Below are 20,968 nucleotides of genomic sequence, written 5' to 3'. Positions count from 1 at the left end.
AGGTGGTATCTCATTAGGTTTTGATTTGGATTTCCCTGATGCCGAGCGATGTTGAGCACTTTTTTATGTGTCTCTTGGCCATTTGGATGTCTTCTTTGGAAAAATGTCTGTTCATGTCTTCTGCCCATTTCTTGATTGGATTATTTGTTGTTTGGGTGTTGAGTTGGATAAGTTCTTTATAGATTTTGGATACTAGCCCTTTATCTGATATGTCATTTGCAAATATTTTCTCCCATTCTGTCGGTTGTCTTTTGGTTTTGTGGACTGTTTCTTTTGCTGTGCAAAAGCTTTTTATCTTGATGAAATCCCAATACTTCATTTTTGCCCTTGCTTCCCTTGCCTTTGGCGATGTTTCTAGGAAGAAGTTGCTGAGGCTGAGGTAGAAGAGGTTGCTGCCTGTGTTCTCCTTTAGGATTTTGATGGACTCCTGTCTCACGTTTAGGTCTTTCAACCATTTGGAATCTATTTTTGTGTGTGGTGTAAGGAAATGGTCCAGTTTCATTCTTCTGCATGTGGCTGTCCAATTTTCCCAAAACCATTTGTTGAAGAGACTGTCTTTTTGCCATTGGACATTCTTTCCTGCTTTGTCAAAGATGAGTTGACCATAGAGTGGAGGGTCCATTTCTGGGCTCTCTATTCTGTTCCATTGATCTATGTGTCTGTTTTTGTGCCAGGACCATACTGTCTTGATGATGACAGCTTTGTAATAGAGCTGGAAGTCTGGAAATGTGATGCCACCGGCTTTGCTTTTCTTTTTCAATATTCCTCTGGCTATTCGGGGTCTCTTCTGGTTCCATACAAATTTTAGGATTATTTGTTCCATTTCTTTGAAAAAAGTGGATGGTGTTTTGATGGGGATTGCATTGAATTTGCAGATTGCTCTAGGTAGCACTGACATCTTCACAATGTTTGTTCTTCCAATCCATGAGCATGGAACGTTTTTCCATTTCTTTGTGTCTTCAATTTCTTTCATGAGTATTTTATAGTTTTCTGAGTACAGATCCTTTGCCTCTTTGGTTAAATTTATTCCTAGGTTCTTATGGTTTTGGGTGCAATTGTAAATGGGATCGACTCCTTGATTTGTGTCTCTTCTGTCTTGTTGTTGGTGTATAGGAATGCCACTGATTTCTGTGCATTGATTTTATATCCTGCCACTTTACTGAATTCCTGTATGAGTTCTAGCAGTTTTGGGGTGGAGTCTTTTGGGTTTTCCACATAAAGTATCATATCATCTGCAAAGAGTGAGAGTTTGACTTCCTCTTTGCCGATTTGGATGCCTTTGATTTCTTTTTGTTGTCTGATTGCTGTGGCTAGGACTTCTAATACTATGTTGAATAGCAGTGGTGAGAGTGGACATCCCTGCCGCGTTCCTGACCTTAGGGGAAAAGCTGAAAGCTTTTCCCCATTGAGAATGATTTTCGCTGTAGGTTTTTCATAGATGGCTTTTATGATATTGAGGTATGTACCCTCTATCCCTATACTCTGAAGAGTTTTGATCAAGAAAGGATGCTGTACTTTGTCGGATGCTTTTTCTGCATCTATTGAGAGGATCATATGATTCTTGTTCTTTCTTTTGTTGATGTATTGTATCACGTTGATTGATTTGCGGATGCTGAACCAACCTTGCAGCCCAGGGATAAATCCCACTTGGTCATGGTGAATAATCCTTTTAATGTACTATTGGATCCTACTGACTAGTATTTTGGTGAGAATTTTTGCATCTATGTTCATCAAGGATATTGGTCTGTATTTCTCCTTTTTGATGGGGTCTTTGTCTGGTTTTGGGATCAAGGTAATGGTGGCCTCATAAAATGAGTTTGGAAGTTTTCCTTCCATTTCTATTTTTTGCAACAGTTTCAGGAGAATAGGTATTAATTCTTCTTTAAATGTTTGGTAGAATTCCCCTGGGAAGCCATCTGGCCCCGGGCTTTTGTTTCTTGGGAGGTTTTTGATGACTGCTTCAATTTCCTTAGTGGGTATAGGTCTGTTCAGGTTTTCTATTCCTGATTCAATTTTGGTAGTTGATACATTTCTAGGAATGCATCCATATCTTCCAGGTTATCTAATTTGCTGGCATAGAGTTGCTCATAATATGTTCTTATAATTGTTTGTATTTCTTTGGTGTTGGTTGTGATCTTTCCTCTTTCATTCATGATTTTGTTGATTTGGGTCATTTCTCTTTTCTTTTTGATAAGTCTGGCCAGGGGTTTATCAATCTTGTTAATTCTTTTAAAGAACCAGCTCCTAGTTTCGTTGATCTGTTCTACTGTTCTTTTGGTTTCTATTTCATTGATTTCTGCTCTGATCTTTCTTATTTCTCTTCTCCTGCTGGGTTTAGGCTTTATTTGCTGTTTTTTTTCTCTAGCTCCTTAGGTGTAGGGTTAGGTTGTGTATTTGAGACCTTTCTTGTTTCTTGAGAAAGGCTTGTATTGCTATATACTTTCCTCTTAGGACTGCCTTTGCTGTATCCCAAAGATTTTGAACAGTTGTGTTTTCATTTTCATTGGTTTCCATGAATTTTTTTAATTCTTCTTTAATTTCCTGGTTGACCCATTCATTCTTTCGTAGGATGCTCTTTAGCCTCCATGTATTTGAATTCTTTCCAACTTTCCTCTTGTGATTGAGTTCTAGTTTCAAAGCACTGTGGTCTGAAAATATGCAGGGAATGATCCCAATCTTTTGGTACCGGTTGAGACCTGATTTGTGACCTAGGATGTGATCAATTCTGAAGAATGTTCCATGGGCACTAGAGAAGAATGTGTATTCTGTTGCTTTGGGATGGAATCTTCTGAATATGTCTGTGAAGTCCATTTGGTCCAGTGTTTCATTTAAAGTCTTTATTTCCTTGTTGATCTTTTGCTTTGATGATCTGTCCATTTCAGTCAGGGGGGTGTTAAAGTCCCCCACTCTTATGGTATTGTTGTCAATGTGTTCCTTTGATTTTGTTATTAATTTCCTTAAAAAATTGGCTGCTCCCATGTTAGGGGCATAGATATTTACAATTGTTAGATCTTCTTGTTGGATAGACCCTTTAGGTAGGATATAGTGTCTTTCTTCATCTCTTATTACAGTCTTTGTTTTAAAAACTAATTTGTCTGATATAAGGATTGCCACCCCAGCTTTCTTTTGGTGTCCATTAGCATGGTAAATGGTTTTCCACCCCCTCACTTTCAATGTGGGGGTGTCTTTGGGTCTAAAATGAGTCTCTTGCAGACAGCATATCGATGGGTCTTATTTTTTAATCCAATCTGATAGCCTGTGTCTTTTGATTGGGGCATTTAGCCCATTTACATTCAGAGTAACTATTGAATTGCCTGTAAGGTGACTGTTACTGTATATTGTCTGTGTTCCTTTCTGATCTATGCTTCTTTTAGGCTCTCTCTTTGCTTAGAGGACCCCTTTCAATATTTCTTGGAGGGCTGGTTTCGTGTTTGCAAATTCCTTTAGTGTTTGTTTGTCCTGGAAGCTTTTTCTCTCTCCTTCTATTTTCAATGACAGCCTAGCTGGATATAGTATTCTTGGCTGCATATTTTTCTCGTTTAGTGCTCTGAAGATATCATGCCAGTCCTTTCTGGCCTGCCAGGTCTCTGTGGATAGGTCTGTTGCCAATCTAACGTTTCTACCATTGTAGGTTACATATCTCTTCTCCCGAGCTGCTTTCAGGATTTTCTCTTTGTCTCTGAGACTCGTAAGTTTTACTATTAGATGTCGGGGTGTTGACCTATTTTTATTGATTTTGAGAGGGGTTCTCTGTGCCTCCTGGATTTTGATGCCTGTTTCCTTCCCCACATTAGGGAAGTTCTCTGCTATAATTTGCTCCAATATTCCTTCTGCCCCTCTCTCTCTTTCTTGTTCTTCTGGGATCCCAATTATTCTAATGTTGTTTCGTCTTATCGTATCGCTTATCTCTCGAATTCTGCCCTCGTGATCCTGTAGTTTTTTCTCTCTCTTTTTCTCAGCCTCTTTATTTTCCATCATTTGGTCTTCTATATCGCTGATTCTCTCTTCTGCCTCATTTATCCTAGCAGTTAGTGCCCCCATTTTTGATTGCACCTCATTAATAGCTTTTTTGATTTCGACTTGGTTAGATTTTAGTTCTTTTATTTCTCCAGAAAGGGTTTCTCTAATAACTTCCACGCTTTTTTCAAGCCCAGCTAGTATCTTTAAAGTCATGATTCTGAACTCTAGGTCCGACATCATACAAATATCCATATTGAGTAGGTCCCTGGCAGATGGTACTACCTCTTGTTCTTTTTGCTGAGGTGATTTTTTTCGTCTTGTCATTTTGTCCAGAGGAGAATAGAGGAATCAGAGAACAAAATGCTAACAGGTTAACAATGTCCCCAGCAAATATACTCTATATAAATCAGAAAAGACCTGAAACCAGGGGAAAAGAAGGGAAAGAAAGAAAAAAGAAAGAGGAGGAAAAAAAAGAAAAAGAAAAAGATAAAAACAAACAAAAACAGAACAAAACAATAAAAACAGAATATGATGAAATATGATCAGGCTAGTGCATAGATCAGTGCCACACCGACTGGATTTTGGACGTATTTTGGTCTGTTAGAAGAAAGTGCCTCCTAAAATTTTAAAGGAAGAAAGACTTATATATGTACAAAATAAGGGTTGATACAATGAAGGGATGGAAGTTGACTGTAAAGATGAAAATTATAAAAGATTTTATAAAAGGAATTGATAAGAAGTTGTTTGAAAAAAGAAAGAAGATTTAAAAAAAAAGGGAGAGAATGTGATTAGGCAGGAGACTAGAACAAAGCCATATACCAGTGATTTAGGGTATATTTTGATCTGTTAGAAGAAACTGTATCTCAAAATTTTAAAGAGAGAACAACTTATGTATATATATGCCAAAAATAAGGGTAACTACTCTGAAGGGATAAAATATGACTCTAAAAAAGAAAAATAAAAAATGTTTTTTTTAAAAAAAGGGATTGATAAGATGTTGGATGAAAAAGGGAAAAAGAAAAATTTAAAAAAAGTTAAAAAATTAACTTTGAAAAACTAATGAATCATGGTAAAAAAGCCATGAATTCTATCTGCAGTATTCCCCTAGCGCTGGAGTTCTCCCGTTCTCCTTGATTGGTAAACTTGGTCTTGGCTTGCTGGCTGTTCCTGCTGATCTTCTGGGGGAGGGGCGTGTTGCCATGGTTCCCAAATGTCCGCTGGAGGCGGAATTGCCCCGCCCTTGTGGGTCCGTGCTAAGCAGTCTGCTCGGGTTTGCTCTCGGGAGCTTTTGTTCCCTGCAAGCTCTCGGTACAGCTTTGGAGGACCAGAGTGAAAATGGTGGCCTCCCAATCTACGCCCGGAGGAGCCGAGAACTCAGGGCCCCGCTCCTCAGTGCGCCCCCAGATAAAAGCAGTCACTCCCGTCTCCCTGGTCTCCGGCCGCACTGCGTGCTCACCCGGCCTGTGACCGAGCGTTTCTATCTCTGGCACCCGACCCTGTGTGGAGTCTCCAAACCCAGCAGATCCCCGTGGTGCACTCCCGCGCCGCTCCTCCCCCGGGAGGAAGGGGAGTCTCCCCGGATCTGCCGCTTGTTGGGTCCCTCCTGGAGGAGCAGTGGCCCGACTGGGCCGTGGATCACAGTTTATGGCAACCCCGAGCTGAGAGCCCGCGACTCTGCTCCGTCTCTGCAGCCGGCTTCCCCGCTCCGATACCTGGGAGCTCTGGCGCACTCAGGCACCCCCGGTCTCTCTGTGACCTCGAGGGTCCTGAGACCACACTGTCCCACGAGGGTTCCACCTCCCGCTTAGCCACTGGAGCGACGTCCCTCAGCGGAGCCGACTTCTAAAAGTTCCGATTTTGTGCTCCGCGGCTCTATCACTTGCCAGAAGCAGCCGACGGAGGCCCCTCCCCCGCCGTCTATCCTCCTCAATATCCCCTCGGATTCACTTCTCCGCACGTCGTACCTTCCAGTAAGTGGTCGCTTCTCTGTTCAGAGAGTTGTTGCTACTCTCTGACTTCCGTCTCCTGTTGAGTTCGTAGGTGTTCAGAATGGTTTGATCCCTATTCAGCTGAATTCCTGAGACCAGACGAAATCCAGGTCTCCTACTCCTCCGGCATCTTGCTCCGCCCCCCAAATGTGGATTTTTTTTTAAAACAAAAGCAGAACAGCAGCTCACCTCAGCAGATGGAGGCTGAGCGTCCTCTTGGTGTCCCTCCGAAGTCACCTCACCCTGGCTGCCTCTCCAGTTGCGCTCTTGCCCCCTGCCGCCCTTCTCGTCACGTCCCTTTTCTCTGTGCTCTTAGGACTAGGTGTGACAGAATGTGCAGAGAATAAATAGGCCGCCAGTCTTCCAGCTGCGGAGTGGTGCTCAGCGGTGCGGTGGACAGGAAACACTCTGTGGCAAGGGCTGTTCCAAAACACTGGCTGCGTTTAACAGTTGTGGATCCTTCACCTGCTACCGTGATGCTCGCAGATGAAAGTCTTGTCCCTGGAAACTGTGACCTCCGCTCCCATACTCCAGACCAGTGAGCTGTGGCCTGACTTGTGAAGCGTAGCTGAGCTTGGGAGAAAACAGCTGGAGACACTCATAATCTCACAGTATGTATTATGAACAGGAAGTATGGAGTTATTCTTTAAGTTATGGCTGTCCTTCATTTTCCTGAAGGTACCATCTGCAGGCCATCTCCTACAGCCACTGCCCGTGGGAGTCGGACCCTTGTGGGCCTCATCGCTCTCTCCCCCTGGGTTCCTAGCCAGGCTCTGGGAAGGAGCTTCTCAGAGTGCTTTCAAAGTGTGGAGCTCATCTGGTCCTAAGACGGGCACATTATGCACCCAGTTCCTCTTCCACTTGCCTGCTCCGCGCCCCAGGGCAGGGGATGAGGGGGTTTGGAATGGAGGGCTGAGCATGGGAAAGTTCTCTTGCTTTTAGAACTAAGGAGTGATGCAGCCTGTCCACTGCCTACAGGATATGACTCAGTGGAGGAGAGTGTAGCATTTCCCTCCCATGCTTCTCTCCTCAGAGCTGTCTGCCATCACGCAGGGCAGTAAGCGGCACCGGGTTCCCAAATTCCACCTTTACCTCTCCCTAAGTTCATCATCTCAGGTGTCCTGACCTCGCTGTGATAACAGTGGGGAGTGGGTCTTAGGTGGCTCACCCGTGCATTTATTATGGGAGTGGTGTCAGCAAAACAGCCAAAGGATCTGTGTTTCCTTATTTGGATGACTGGCGAATTAGGATTCCAAGATGTAGACCACAGCACAGCTGTGGGTCGGAAATGACAAGCATGTCCCAGAAGAGGCTGTTCCTTATTAGGTAGTCTGAAAGAGTCTGGTTTGAGCTGTAAGGCCAGCCTGGATGTTTACTTGGAGAAAAAGAAACATCTGATATGTTCAGGGAGTCATAAGCCGAGTTTGTTTTGCTAACATCGTGCATCTGGTACTAGGAATCATTTAAACTGGTTGCTCAGTGGTCCCTAGAGGTACATTCTGAGTTTCCTCTACAGACTATTTTGATCTAGGAAGTCTGAGGTAGGCCCCGGGGGTACATTTTTCACAAGCTTCCTTCCTCTTTCCCCGCTCCAGGTGATTGTTATCATTACGGAAGTGGAGAAAATGTAGATTTAAACGGGTGATTCTCAAACTTGGCCCGCCTCAAAATGACCTGAAGGGCTGGTTAAAACGCCCCTTCCCCCTAGAGTTCCCGATTTTGTCGGTCTGGGCGGAGCCGAGGGATGGCATTTTTAACACGTTCTCCGGTGGTAGGGACCACACACTGTGAGAAGCACTGACTTAACAGTTGCCCTGTGCCAATCCTTTGCCTCGGCATCCCTTTGACAGCCCTGCTAGGCCTGGGCGGTGGCTGGACGCGTGCAGAGCGCGGAGCTCCGGAGTCGTACTGCGGCGTGAGACCGCCCCCGGCAGCCCCCGGTGGCTTTCGTGGCCCCTCCCTGCAGCTGCCCCCGACAAGGAGTCTGAAGCAGGCGAAGGCTGGCCCAGCTTCCTGGAGCCGGACGGTGGCCGGCATCTGAGCCTCTTCCGCCTGTGTTCCTCCAGCCTCCAGAGGGGTCGCCCTTGGCCTGTTACCAACCTCATCACATTCGTGTTGTCCGCAGTGGTCGGCCTCTCATCTGCAATATAAGAAAAGACGGTTTAATAAAAGAGATTGCTTTTAATAAGAAAGTCCTGACTTGCCAAAACCACTATAGCATAATCCCCCTTGAAGGCACAGCGGCACATACATTTTAAAACCCTAAATGTCTAAAAACTTTATGTTCAAGATTCTTTTAAACATTGGAAGGGGAACTCTGTAGCTAAGGTGGGAAGGAAGTGTTTTTCCATAAGCTCTTTTTTACCATTTGAATCTTGAATTTGAATGAAGTTTTGAAATAAATTCATCTTGGGGTGCCTGGCTGGCTCAGTCAGTAGAGCACAAGACGCTTGATCTCTCAGGATCATGAGTTTAAGTCCCATGTTGGGCATGGAGGCTACTTTAAAAATAAAAATAATAAAAAGAAAAGAAAAAAAGAAAGTCATGTCAAAAAATGACAAAAACAAAACCTCTAACATTGCACCATAGCGCCAACTGGCATAAACAACATTAATCCAGCTCCCTGTTTCCTTTAAATTTTTCATTTATTTATTTATTATTTTTTATAAAGATTTTATTTATTTATTTGAGGGAGAGAGTGAGAGAGCACAGGCAGGGGGAGCAGCAGAGGCAGGGGGAGCAGCAGAGGGAGAGGGAGAAGCAGGCTTCCCGCTGAGCAGGGAGCCTGACACAGGGCTCCATCCCAGGACCCTGGGAGCATGACCCAAACTGAAGGCAGATGCCTAACTGACTGAGCCACCCAGGCGCCCCTCGTTTATTTTTTAATAGGGAATATATTCATATAGTTCAAAAAGTTTGAATATATAAAGACATATACAGTATGGTTTTTTTTTTAATGGTATGTTTCTGATTCTCATCCCCTTTCAGACTGAATTCTTATCCTTACCCCCTATAGCTAATCACTTTTATTAGTTTCTAGTATATCCTTCTAGAACATTTTATGCCCCTCCTCTGCCACTACTGTGTTCCATTTCTCAGTCCATTGACAATTTTTTGGGTACCTTTCAGAAATGTTTTATGTGTATCTGGAGTATATATGAATCGCTGCAAAAATTAGTTTTAGCTTTTCCAGAAATGGAATCTTAAACCAGTCAGTTAGGAATCCCTTGATCAGCACTAGTCATATCTGCCTAATAGACTCCCTCCTATCCCCTAAAGGAAAGGACCCTTGAAATAATCAACCCACTTTCTTGCTTGTCCCCCCCCCCTTCTGCCTATAAAAGTCTTTCCTTTTGTATAGCTCCTAGGAGCTCCTTTCTGTCTGCTAGATTGGGTGCTGCCCAATTCATGAATCACTGAATAAATCCAACAAGCTCTTTAAAATGGACTCGGATGAATTTTGTTTTTTAGTAGTGCTTCTAGATGATTTGTCTGAAACTGATGCATAAGGATGGATTGAAGTAGAGGAGAGCAATTAGCAGGTTTTGCTATAATCCCAAGTGAGGGGAATGACCCTGACTAAAACCATGGGAACGAGAATGGAAAGAAAGGGGTTAGAGAAAATTGGGTACTTTGCATGGCAAAAGAAATTTTGCAGATGTGGTTAAGGTTAAGGACCTTGGGATGACAGAGTATCCTGGTTTGTCCAGATGAGCCCGGTGTAATCAATGAGTCCTTAAAAACGGAGATGTTTTCCTGGTTGTGGAGAGAGGGAGGTGTAACTGTGGAAGAATGCAATCTTGCGATGTTGCTGGCTTTCCAGATGGAGGAAGAGGGCCACAAGCCAAGGGATGGGGCAGGCCTCTAGAAGCTGAGGAAGGCAAGGAAATAGATTGTTTCCTTGAGTCTCCAGAAAGGAACACAGCCCTGTTGACACCTTTAGTCTGGTGAGACACATGTTGGACTTCTAACCTACAGAACTATAAGATAGTACATTTTCTTAAAATGAGGTATAATTGATGTACATTATGTTAGTTTCAATTGTACAACATAATGATTTGATATTTGTATATATTGTGAAATGATTACCACAATAAGTCTAGTTAACATCTGTCCCCATACATAGTTACAGACTTTTTTTTGTGATAAGAGCGTCTAAGATTTACTCTCTTAGCAATTTCAAATATGAATTTCGCTATTCCCATGACTTCCTTCATTTTACTTTGTTTTAAGATTTTATTCATTCATTTGAGAGAGAGAGAGAATGCGGGTGCAAGAGAGCATGAGCCAGAGGGAGGGGCAGCAGAAGAGAGAGAAGCAGACTCCCCGCTGAGCACAGGACCCCCGGGATCCTGACCTGAGCCAACTGACTGAGCCACCCAGGTGCCCCATGACTTACTTATTTTATAACTGGAAGTTTATATCCTTTGACCCCTTTACCCATTTCACCCACACCCCACCCCCACCTCTGGCAACCACCAATCTGTTCTCTGTATTTATGAGCTTGGGTTGTTGTGGTGGTTTTTAGATTCCACATATAAGTGAGAAGATACCATTTGTGCTGTTTTAGGCCATTAAGTTGGTGGTAATTTGTTTTAGCAGCAATAGAAAACTAATATATGGGGTAAATGACTGCATACCTTATAAGGTATTTCTGTTTGCCAAAAAGTCCTCCGTCCTCCATATAAATCAGATTCAGTAGTGACTCCAGATGTGTTCCCAGCTTAACCCACTGCCTAAAATGCCCTCTTCATTCCCTTTTATTTATTTAAGATTTTTTATTTTTAAGTAATCTTTACACCCAACAAGGGGCTCAAACTCACAACTCCGAGATCAAGAGTCATGTGCTGTATTGACTAAGCCAGCCAGGCACCCCTCCATTCCCTTAGTTTAAATATTCTCTGCCATTCAGGTTCAGCTGGAGACCTATTTCTTTCAGATTACCCTAAACCCTTCTTTCCAAAGTATTGTCTGCACTTAATCATTACTTTCCTACCTTGTTTTTCAATTGTTTAAAGTCTCTAATGTCTTGCTTCCCATAATTAGATTTTAGGCTATTGGAGGACTGGGACCATATTTTACATTTTTTGTGTCCTTTCCTGAGAAAACTACATATACATAAGCTGTAAGAAAAATGGATGAGCTATCTACAGTTGCAGATGATTTATATATACTTAACTACACATGAATAGCAACATAATACTTTCCTACCAGCTTGGGAAAGAGATCAGCCTGCCCTGCGGAGTACAATGGACAGGTGTATTGTTAGCGATAGAAAAGCACTTGACAGGGGCGCCTGGGTGGCTCAGTCGTTAAGCGTCTGCCTTCGGCTCAGGTCATGATCCCGGGGTCCTGGCATCGAGCCCCGCATCGGGCTCCCTGCTCAGCAGGAAGCCTGCTTCTCCCTCTCCCGCTCCCCCTGCTTGTGTTCCCTCTCTCACTGTGTCTCTCTCTGTCAAATAAATAAATAAATAAAATCTTTAAAAAAGAAAAGAAAAGGAAAGCACTTGACAATGTAGGATAAACTCTAGGTGTGTTGCCCTCACAACTCTTAGCCAGTCCTTTGTTCGCACCTTCATTCAATTTAATTTTGTTTTCTTGGAACAGGAAAATTCAACCTTTAATAAGTTGCTGCAACTGACATATCCTACTTAGTGTTATACATATCAGAAAATGATCCCAGACCTGAAGTTTTGCCACAAAATATGTGTACCTTTAGTATCAGCCAAATGATCAAGAGGGTTCTTGAGCCTCATAATTGAGGAGAGCAGGGTGAGTCATGAAGGAAGGGTGAGACAAGGTGTGAGATTATCTGATGTTCTTATAATATTGTTGATAGCCTGATGCACTCATTTGCTAATCCTTGTACCAGTTTATACATAAGAGGACATTCATTATCATAATCCTTTGGATTCTGATGATTTTGGTAATTATCAATTCCATTTGCATATTCTTTTTAACTGTGTGATTGAGCTCCAAGGACAGAGGATAATTTGCAGCAGGGTCTGAAATTGAGAAGAGCTTTATCTCCATATACAACACTTGGATAAGCGAGGGAGAGAATGCAGAGTGCATGCTACTAAGCAACAGTGAGTCAGTCCCCTGATGGAAGGTCACTGGTGTGATCTGGTGAGTCAATCGATCCCTTTTCAACAGCCACAGCTCTCTCATTCCGCTGCCTTTTCCTCTTCGTCTAGTGGGCGCCTAACCAGTTCAACTTGGATGGAGTCCCCAGAAAGAAAAAATTCATCTTCCTGCTTTCCCCCCAAATTTTATTTTATTTATTATTAACATATAATGTATTGTTTCAGGGGTACAGGTCTGTGATTCATCAGTCTTACACAACACACAGTGCTCACCACAACACATACCCTCCCCAATGTCCATCAGCCAGCCACCCCATCCCCCCACCCCCTCCCCTCCAGCAACCCTCAGTTTGCTTCCTGAGAATAAGGGTCTCCAATGGTTTGTCTCCCTCTCTGGTTTTGTCTTGTTTCATTTTTTCCTCTCTTCCCCTATGATCCTCTGCCTTATTTCTTAAATTCCGCATATCAGTGAGATCATATGATAACTGTCTTTCTCTAATTGACTTATTTCGCTTAGCCTAATACCCTCTAGTTCCATCCACCTCGTTGCAAATGGCAAGATTTCATTTTTTTTTATGGCTGCACAATAATCCCTTGTCTGTAAATACCACATCTTCTTTATCCATTCATCTGTTGATGGACATCTGGGCTCTTTCCATAGTTTGGCTATTGTGGATATTGCTGCTATAAACATTGGGGTGCAGGTGCCCCTTTGGATCACTACATTTGTATCTTTGGGGTAAATACCCAATAGTGCAATTGCTGGATCATAGGGTAGCTCTATTTTCAGCTTTTTGAGGAACCTCCATACTATTTTCCAGAGTGGCTGCACCAGCTTGCATTCCTACCAACGTTGTAGGATAGTTCCCCTTTCTCCGCATCCCCGCCAACATCTGTCGTTTCCTGACTTGTTAATTTTAGCCATGCTGACTGGTGTGAGGTGATATGTCATTGAGGTTTTGATCTGTATTTCCCTGATGCCAAATGACTGATAGCCAGGCTACTTATTTAGGTGTTCCTAAATAAGTCTTCCATGCATCTTTGCAGCTTGTCTGCTAGCCATCAGCCTACTGTTCATGATACACTGGGCATATTGGTTCAGGTGATAAGAAATACATCTTAGCCATTAAATGACAACACATCCAGATAGTTTCCAATGAAAGCCTAATACCAGACTTTAGCAAGAGTTCTTGCTTGTTTTGTTAAGTTTATAGCTAAAACAGTTCAGGAGTCTGAGCATAAAGTTGGTATTTTATTTGAGTAGAAGACTGGACTTAGCTCTGCCATCAGAGACCCCCCCAGCTTGGTTTGGGTGTAGCGCTGAAGCCCCACCCCAAAGCATGTCCTAACAGGTGAATGGTCACCTTCTCAGTCTGTTTTGTGTTTTGTGTCTGTCAAGTGTCTCATCAGCAGTCACTGACCCCTTCCTCAGTCTTCCCACAGCCCCTTGTCTGTTCTTTTCCTGTGTCTTTCATTCTGCCTCTGGATTAATTTTCATTGTTTATATGGATGCCTCCACCTCTACTAAGATTAAGTCCTTGACAGTAGAAAAGTTGTTAACTCACATTTAAATCTCCCTCAGGACATAGCACAGATCAGGGGTGCCTGGCTGGCTCTATTGATAGAATGTGAAACTCTTGATCTCGGGTTTGTAAGTTTGAATCCCATGTTGGGCAAAGAGTTTACTTAAAAAAACAAAGAAAAAAAAGGACATAGTAAGGGCGCCTTGGTGGCTCAGTTGCTTAAGTGGCTGCCTTTGGCTTAGGTCATGATCCCAGGGTCCTGGGATCGAGCCCCGCATCGGACTCCCTGCTCAGCGGGGAGCCTGCTTGTCCCTCTCCCTCTCTGCCCATTCCCCCACTTATGCTTTCTCTCATTCACACCCTCTCTTTCAAATAAATAAGTAAAATCTTAAAAAAAAAAAAAAAGGACATAGCAAAGGTCTGTGTACATAGTAGATAATAAACATTTGCTGAGTATCTTTTGAGTGAATAATGCTAACTGAATTGTGTTAACTTTTCAGATTTCTGTAAGTTCTGCTACTATAGGTTCTCCCTTTTTTCTTTCATTTATTCTTTAAAGTTTTATTTATTTTTGTTTTTATTTTTTTAAAGATTTTATTTATTTATTTGACAGAGAGAGACACAGTGAGAGAGGGAACACAAGCAGGGGGAGTGGGAGAGGGAGAAGCAGGCTTCCCGCCCAGCAGGGAGCCCGATGCAGGACTCGATCCCAGGACCCCGGGACCATGACCTGAGCTGAAGGCAGACACTCAACGACTGAGCCATCCAGGTACCCCTAAAGTTTTGTTAATATAAGTTAATTTTAGAACCTGGGAACTCACCCCACTCCCCAAAAAGGGAAATTACCCATTATCTCTCAATAAGCTAGAATATAACCATATTTAACACTGATATACATTATGGTGTCTATCTATCTAGGCTATTTTCTATCCATGTGTGCACATATGTAGAAATGAGATATAGTGTTTTGCAATCTGATTTTTCACACTAAAAATATGCAATCTATATGCATTTAAATATAATAAGGGGTGCCTGGCTGGCTTAGTCTTAATCTCAGGGTCATGTGTTTGAGCCTCACATTGGGTGTGGAGCCCACTTAAGAAAAAAATTTTTAAATATACATAATCAATATATCCATATATTACTATCTTGACAACTGCAGAGCGTTTCATTGTACAGATACTTTATAGTTCTACGTTTATATTCCTTTCTAATTTTTGTCTTTCAAAGCCAGCTAAGATCTTGTTTTTGAGGTCCACTCACCAAAGAGATCCACAGTGTCCTTTGTGGTTACAGCAACCCTTACATCCATCATGACCCAGAAGAGTTACCTGGTGGTTGGTTGCGTAAGATCTTTTTTGTATCCTTAACCAAATTGTATGGAATACAGTAAAGAAAACCGTATTAATCCATTAAATCTACTTCATTATTTTGATAAGGAAAATGTGTCTGGGGATATTTGAGACTTAAAAATGACCATTCACTGGGGTGTCTGGGTGGCTCAGTCGTTTCAGCACCTGGTTCTTGGTTTTGGTTCAGGTCATGATCTCAGGGTTGTGAGATCGAGCCCTGGTCAGGCTCCATGCTCAGTGTGAAGTCTGCTTGAGATTCTCTCCCCCTCTCTCTGCCCCTCTCCCCACTCTCTCTCTCTTTTTCTAATAAAGATAAATAAGTAAAATCTTTAAAACAAATAATCATTCACATCCTTTGACACTTAGTATCTGAATGGAATTCATTGTCTATAGAAGTCTCCCAGTAACTTCAAACTCTCGGTCAGTTGTAAAGAAACACTGAAGAAACTGAAATCAGTCACAATGAATAAGACAAAAAATGAACGTGGGAATTCATTCAAATACTCAAATGTTTTTTTAAAAAGATTTATTTATTTATTTTGGTGAGGGAGGGGCAGAGGGAAAGGGAGAGAGCGAATCCCAAGCAGACTCACCTCTGAGCGAGGAGCCTATTGTGTGGGACAGATCCCATGACCCTGATCATGACCTGAGCCAAAATCAAAAGTCCAACACCCAACTGACTGAGCCACCAAGGTGCCCCAAAATTCTCAAAAATGTTAATGGTTTCATACTCGTTTCTTTCCTTTTTTCCCCCCCTCTTTGAAAATGATCATTAGTTAATCTGTATAGTATTTTACACAAATAAACTTAAACCCCACACTAAAAACTTTTTTTTAAGTCATTCGCTGATTAAAACAAACTCTGCTGGGGGGGTGTCTGGCTGGCTCAGTTGAAAGAGCATGTGCCTGTTGATCTCAGGGTCATGAGCTGGAGCCCCACGTTGGGGTAGAGATTACTTAAGTAAATTTTTAAAAACAAAACAAAACAAAAAACTCTGCTGGTTTTCCTCACTGCAGGTAGGCAGGCAGGCCAGGGTAAAATTGGTGATAGTTATTGGCCAGTCCTTCCCCGCACTGTGTCACCCCCTCCCTATTATAGGAAAGCCTGCTTTATAGAGACAGTTTAGGGTGAGGAACTGGGGACTATGGCAATGATGAGCTGAGAAAGACACAGCACAGTCTCTTCCTGTCCATTAACCTAGTCAGAGTACAGCCCCATGTCACACTAAACCAAATAAAAGAAATAACCAAAGATAAAAGTAATTGAGAATATTTGGGAATGACACAAAGTAGTTAATAAACCTGTAGAGATCATTGACTCATACCTTATGAATTAAATTCTATAGGCGCATAATGTATTAAAGAAGAGGTACTAGGTCTCTGAATACTGCGTGTTTCTGACATTTTACAGACCTTGAGATCAGATGTGAATACTTAGTCAATCCAGCGCTATATCCTGCCACTGTAATTAAGACTAGGTGAAATTAAAAGGCTTCTAACAAGTGTGTCATAGAAAATGCTATGATTTATCTACCTACAATGGAATTAGAATTCTGGAAATACGTTGCCAGTTTCTTTGCCGTTAGAGAGGACTGAATTGTACAAAATACATTGTTATTTATGACTCAGGTCTAAGATTTTTCTTGGTAAATGGATACACTCTTGATATAACTATTAATCTGATATCTGGTGTTTTACAATACCAAAGAAAAAAGAAAGTGTTGATATTCTATAATTTGTTGCTGAAGGAAGCCCATAAAATGCAATGTTGTCATTTCATTGTTTTTTGCTAAGGACCCGTCCCAATTCCTAAACTAAGTGTGTGCAGATTAACTTTCAAGCAATGTAGGGTAATTGAATTTATTTACATATTTTTCAAAACTTACTGGAACCTAGAAACATTCTGTGAGTAGCAGGAATCATTATTTTATCTGAAGATTATCTGTGTTGGAGGGAAGTTGTTGTTTTATTAGCTCTGGGTTGGAATCACACACATTCTGTCACTTGCTTGCTCAATGATCCTTAGATAGGTTACTTAACCTCTCCAAGCCTAGTTTCATCCAGTGTAAAATGGGGATAATAACAGTATTGGCCTTGAAGGACTTTTAACTTTTTTTTTTTAAACAATTGTAGATTCACAAGAAGTTGCAAGAACAGTACAGTGAGGTCCCATGTATCCATCACCTAGCTTACCCCAATGGGGGAATCTAATTTAATTATAGTGCATGATCAAAACCAGGAAATTAATTGGCAAATCTAATTAACTAGACTATAGTTTTTACTCAGATTTCACCAGTTTTTCATACACTCATTTTTGTGTTGTTTTGTTTTTGTTTTCTTTTCTTAAGTAATTTCTATGCCCTGTATGGGGCTGGCACTCACAACTCCAAGATTAGGAGTCACATGTTCTACCAACTGAGCCAGCCAGGCACCATATATATATAATTTTTTTTTTTGGTAGAGTTTTGTGTGTAATTCTGTGGTGCTTTATCACATATAACCATCACTACAATTGAGATACAAATATGTGGATTAAATACAACTAAGCATTTAAAGTGCATACACAAGAGGTAGCATATAGAAGAACTAAGTAAATGTTATGTATCATGATTATTAGGTGAAATCAGATGATCTTGCTTATTCAGTGCTTCCTAATTTTGTGAGGTAGTTGGTTGGTTGACAGAAAAAGTGTTTTGGAAGCTAGATGCAAAGCACTTTATATTAATCATTTTTCATCCTTTTTTCTCTATTTTATGGTGCTTTGACATCCTGGGGCCTTGTAGACACACAAAAGGAGTGGCTGCCCCTCCCAGGGTTAGCTACTTCCTAGAGATAGCAAACCACTTGCCTGTGGAATTGCCTTTGATATGCAAACCACACCCCCATTATGTCTCCTTTCTTTTTTTTTTTTTAAGATTTTATTTATTTATTTGAGAGAGAGAATGAGAGAGAGAGAGCGAGCCCTGAGAGGGGACAGGGTCAGAGGGAGAAGCAGGCTTCCCGCCGAGCAGGGAGGCCGACGCGGGACTCGATCCTGGGACTCGATCCTGGGACTCGATCCTGGGACTCGATCCTGGGACTCGATCCTGGGACTCGATCCCGGGACTCCAGGATCATGACCTGAGCCGAAGGCAGTCGCTTAAACAACTGAGCCACCCAGGCGCCCCATATGTCTCCTTTCATCAGACTCTTGAAGTTATTCCCCCCCAAACTCCACCCCTGCTCCTTGGCTATAAATTTCCACTTCTCATGGTCTTTGGAGTTGAGTCAAATCTCTTTCTCCTATTGCCCTAGTCTTGACATCTACACCTGTGGCAACAGTCCTGAATAAATTCTTCCTTACAAGTGGCGGAAAACCTTCTTTTCCTTTATGAACTCCAGGCCCAGTCTAGACTAGACAACACCAATGTGCATTTCCTAGCATTAAGGGAGCCTTCTAGAGGTCTTCTTGATTGCCTGGGGTGAGTGGTGAGGGGACCAAATTAAAGGATATACCATTTCTCCCAATAATTTTTTGCCATTCCTTACATGAAGAGCAAAGAGAAATCATATTTTTAGATACAGAAAAATGGGTACATAGAAAAACTTCATCCAAGAGTTAAAATAAGATGATCACAATATCCCAGTAATCATTCCATTTATGCAATAAAGTTAACTTAAATGAGGATTCCAAGATGGGGACATAATTTTCAGATAAATGACCTCGCTCCTAGAGCCCCTGTGTTTTTCCGATGGCAGTGCTGGTCACAGTGCGTCCCCATAATCTGTTGTCTGAGACTTGGCTCCTCCAGGGCAGGATGAGGCAGGTGGGGATAGGGAGGTGCCCACAGGATTTGGATGATCAGAACCTCCAGGCAATATTTTGTCTCCATGGATATGCCACACCTACCAGAAGTTAATTCTTGTGCCTGGAATCTTTGGGAAATACCAATGCTTTACTGCCACCTTCTGGTCAAAATGTGTTTTGTCATATTTCTTCATTTCGTTTTTTTGGTCTTTGTAAAAAGGATTTGAGAAAAGCCCCCTTCCGGTCAGCAGTCCTACATCGCCAGGAGCAACCGACATGGATAGAAAAGTATATAACTCTTGAGAAACTTTACAAGGATGTGCATGCATGTATATGTCTATTTATATTACACACAAATGAATACTCTTCTGAATCTGTGAGGGTCCAAAAACCAGATCATTGTAGCTTATATTTCCACAGGTTTTTAAAAAATAGTTTATAAAATGTTTTCACATATGTTCACTCTATTAATATGAGAGGCAAGTAGGGATGATTAATAAAATGATTTTATTTATTTTTAGAAAGAGGGTGGGGGCCGCTGAGGGAGAGGGTGAGAGAGAACCTTAAGCAGGCTCCATGCTCAGCACAGAGCTCGACGTGGAGCTCAACCTCATGACCTAAGCCAAAATCAAGAGTCAGCCTCTTAACCCACTGAGCCACCCAGGTGCCCCAAGAAAATAATTTTATAGCAGTCCCTTAAAAAAGACAGGGAATTTAAAAAAAAAAAAGGGGAATTATTAAGGAGCCCTTAAACTTGCTCACAGATGTTTTGTCCTACTAATCTTTTTTTATTAATTTAAAATCAATTAATTAACATATAGTGTATTATTAGTTTCAGAGGTAGAATTTAGTGATTCATCAGTTGCATATAACATACAGTGCTCATTACATCACACACCCTCACTTAATCACTCTGTTACCCCATCCCCCCACCCGCCTCCCCTCCAGCAACCCTCAGTTTATTTCCTAGAGTTAAGAGTCTCTTATGGTTTGTCTCCCTCTCTCTTTTGTCTTACTTTATTTTTCCTTCCCTTCCCCGATGTTCATCTGTTTTGTTTCTTAAATTCCACATATGAGTGACATCATAGGATATTTCTCTTCCCCTGACTGACTTATTCCTTTAGCATAATATACCCTCTAGTTCCATCCACATTGTTGCAAATGGCAAGATTTCATTCTTTTTCATGGCTGAGTAATATTCCACTGTGTGTGTGTGTGTGTGTGTGTGTGTGTGTGTGTGCGTGCGCACACGCACACACACCACCTCTTCTTTATCCATTCATCTGTTGACGGACATCTGACTTCTTTCCATAGCTTTGCCATTGTGAACATTGGGGTGCAGGTGCCCCTTCAGATCACTACATTTGTATCCTTGGGGTAAATACCCAGTAGTGAAATTGCTGGGTCGTAGGGTAGCTCTATTTTCAGCTTTTTGAGGAACCTCCATACTGTTTTCCAGAACGGCTGCACCAGCTTGCATTCCCACCAACAGTGTAGGAGGGTTCCCCTTTCTCCGCATCCTTGCCAACATCTGTTGTTTCCTGACTTGTTAATTTTAGCCATTCTGACGGGTGTGAGGTGATATCTCATTGTGGTTTTGATCTGTATTTCCCTAATGCCGAGTGATGTTGAGCATTTTTTTCATGTGTCTGTTGGCCATTTGTACATCTTCTTTGGAAAAATGTCTGTTCATGTCTTCTGCCCATTTCTTGACTGCATTTTTTGTTCTTTGGGTGTTGAGTTTGGTAAGTTCTCTATAGATTTTGGATACTAGCCCCTTATCTGATTAGACATTTGCAAATATCTTCTCCCATTCTGTAGGTTGTCTTTTAGTTTTATCGACTATTTCCTAAGCTGTGCAAAAGCTTTTTATTTTGATGAAGTACCAATAGTTCATTTTCGTTTTTGTTTCCCTTACCTTTGAAGACATGTCTAGCAAGAAGTTGCTGCAGCTGAGGTCAAAGAAGTTGCTGCCTGTGTTCTCCTCAGGAATTTTGACGGATTCCTGCCTCACATTTAGGTCTTTCATCCATTTTGAGTCTATATTTTGTGTGTGGTGTAAGAAATTGGTCCGGTTTCATTCTTCTGAATGTGGCTGTCCAATTTTCCCAACACCATTTGTTGAAAAGACTGTCTTTTTTTCCATTGGATATTCTTTCCTGCTTTATCGGAGATTAGTTGACCATAGAGTGGAGGGTCCATTTCTGGGCTCTCTATTCTGTTCCATTGATCTATGCATCTGTTTTTGTGCCAGTACCATACTGTCTTGATGA

At 41.9% G+C, this 20,968-nt stretch overlaps 1 long non-coding RNA gene across 1 annotated transcript in view; it reads left to right on the top strand.

Annotated features, from left to right (window-relative positions):
• The first annotated feature begins 6,153 nt into the window (after window positions 1–6,153).
• The window catches only part of LOC141374911 (uncharacterized), a 20,831-nt gene continuing 6,016 nt past the window's right edge, over window positions 6,154–20,968 (top strand). Inside the window, exon 1 of the long non-coding RNA XR_012382114.1 lies at window positions 6,154–6,559. This is a non-coding gene — a long non-coding RNA (uncharacterized lncRNA). The remainder of the gene's footprint in view (window positions 6,560–20,968) is intronic.

This window comes from Callorhinus ursinus, unplaced genomic scaffold (genome assembly GCF_003265705.2).
Source record: "Callorhinus ursinus isolate GAN/ISIS: 27379988/994484 unplaced genomic scaffold, GSC_fseal_2.0 scaffold23, whole genome shotgun sequence".
Taxonomy (NCBI): Eukaryota; Metazoa; Chordata; class Mammalia; order Carnivora; family Otariidae; genus Callorhinus; species Callorhinus ursinus.
This window is presented reverse-complemented; position numbering and strand designations above follow the sequence as displayed.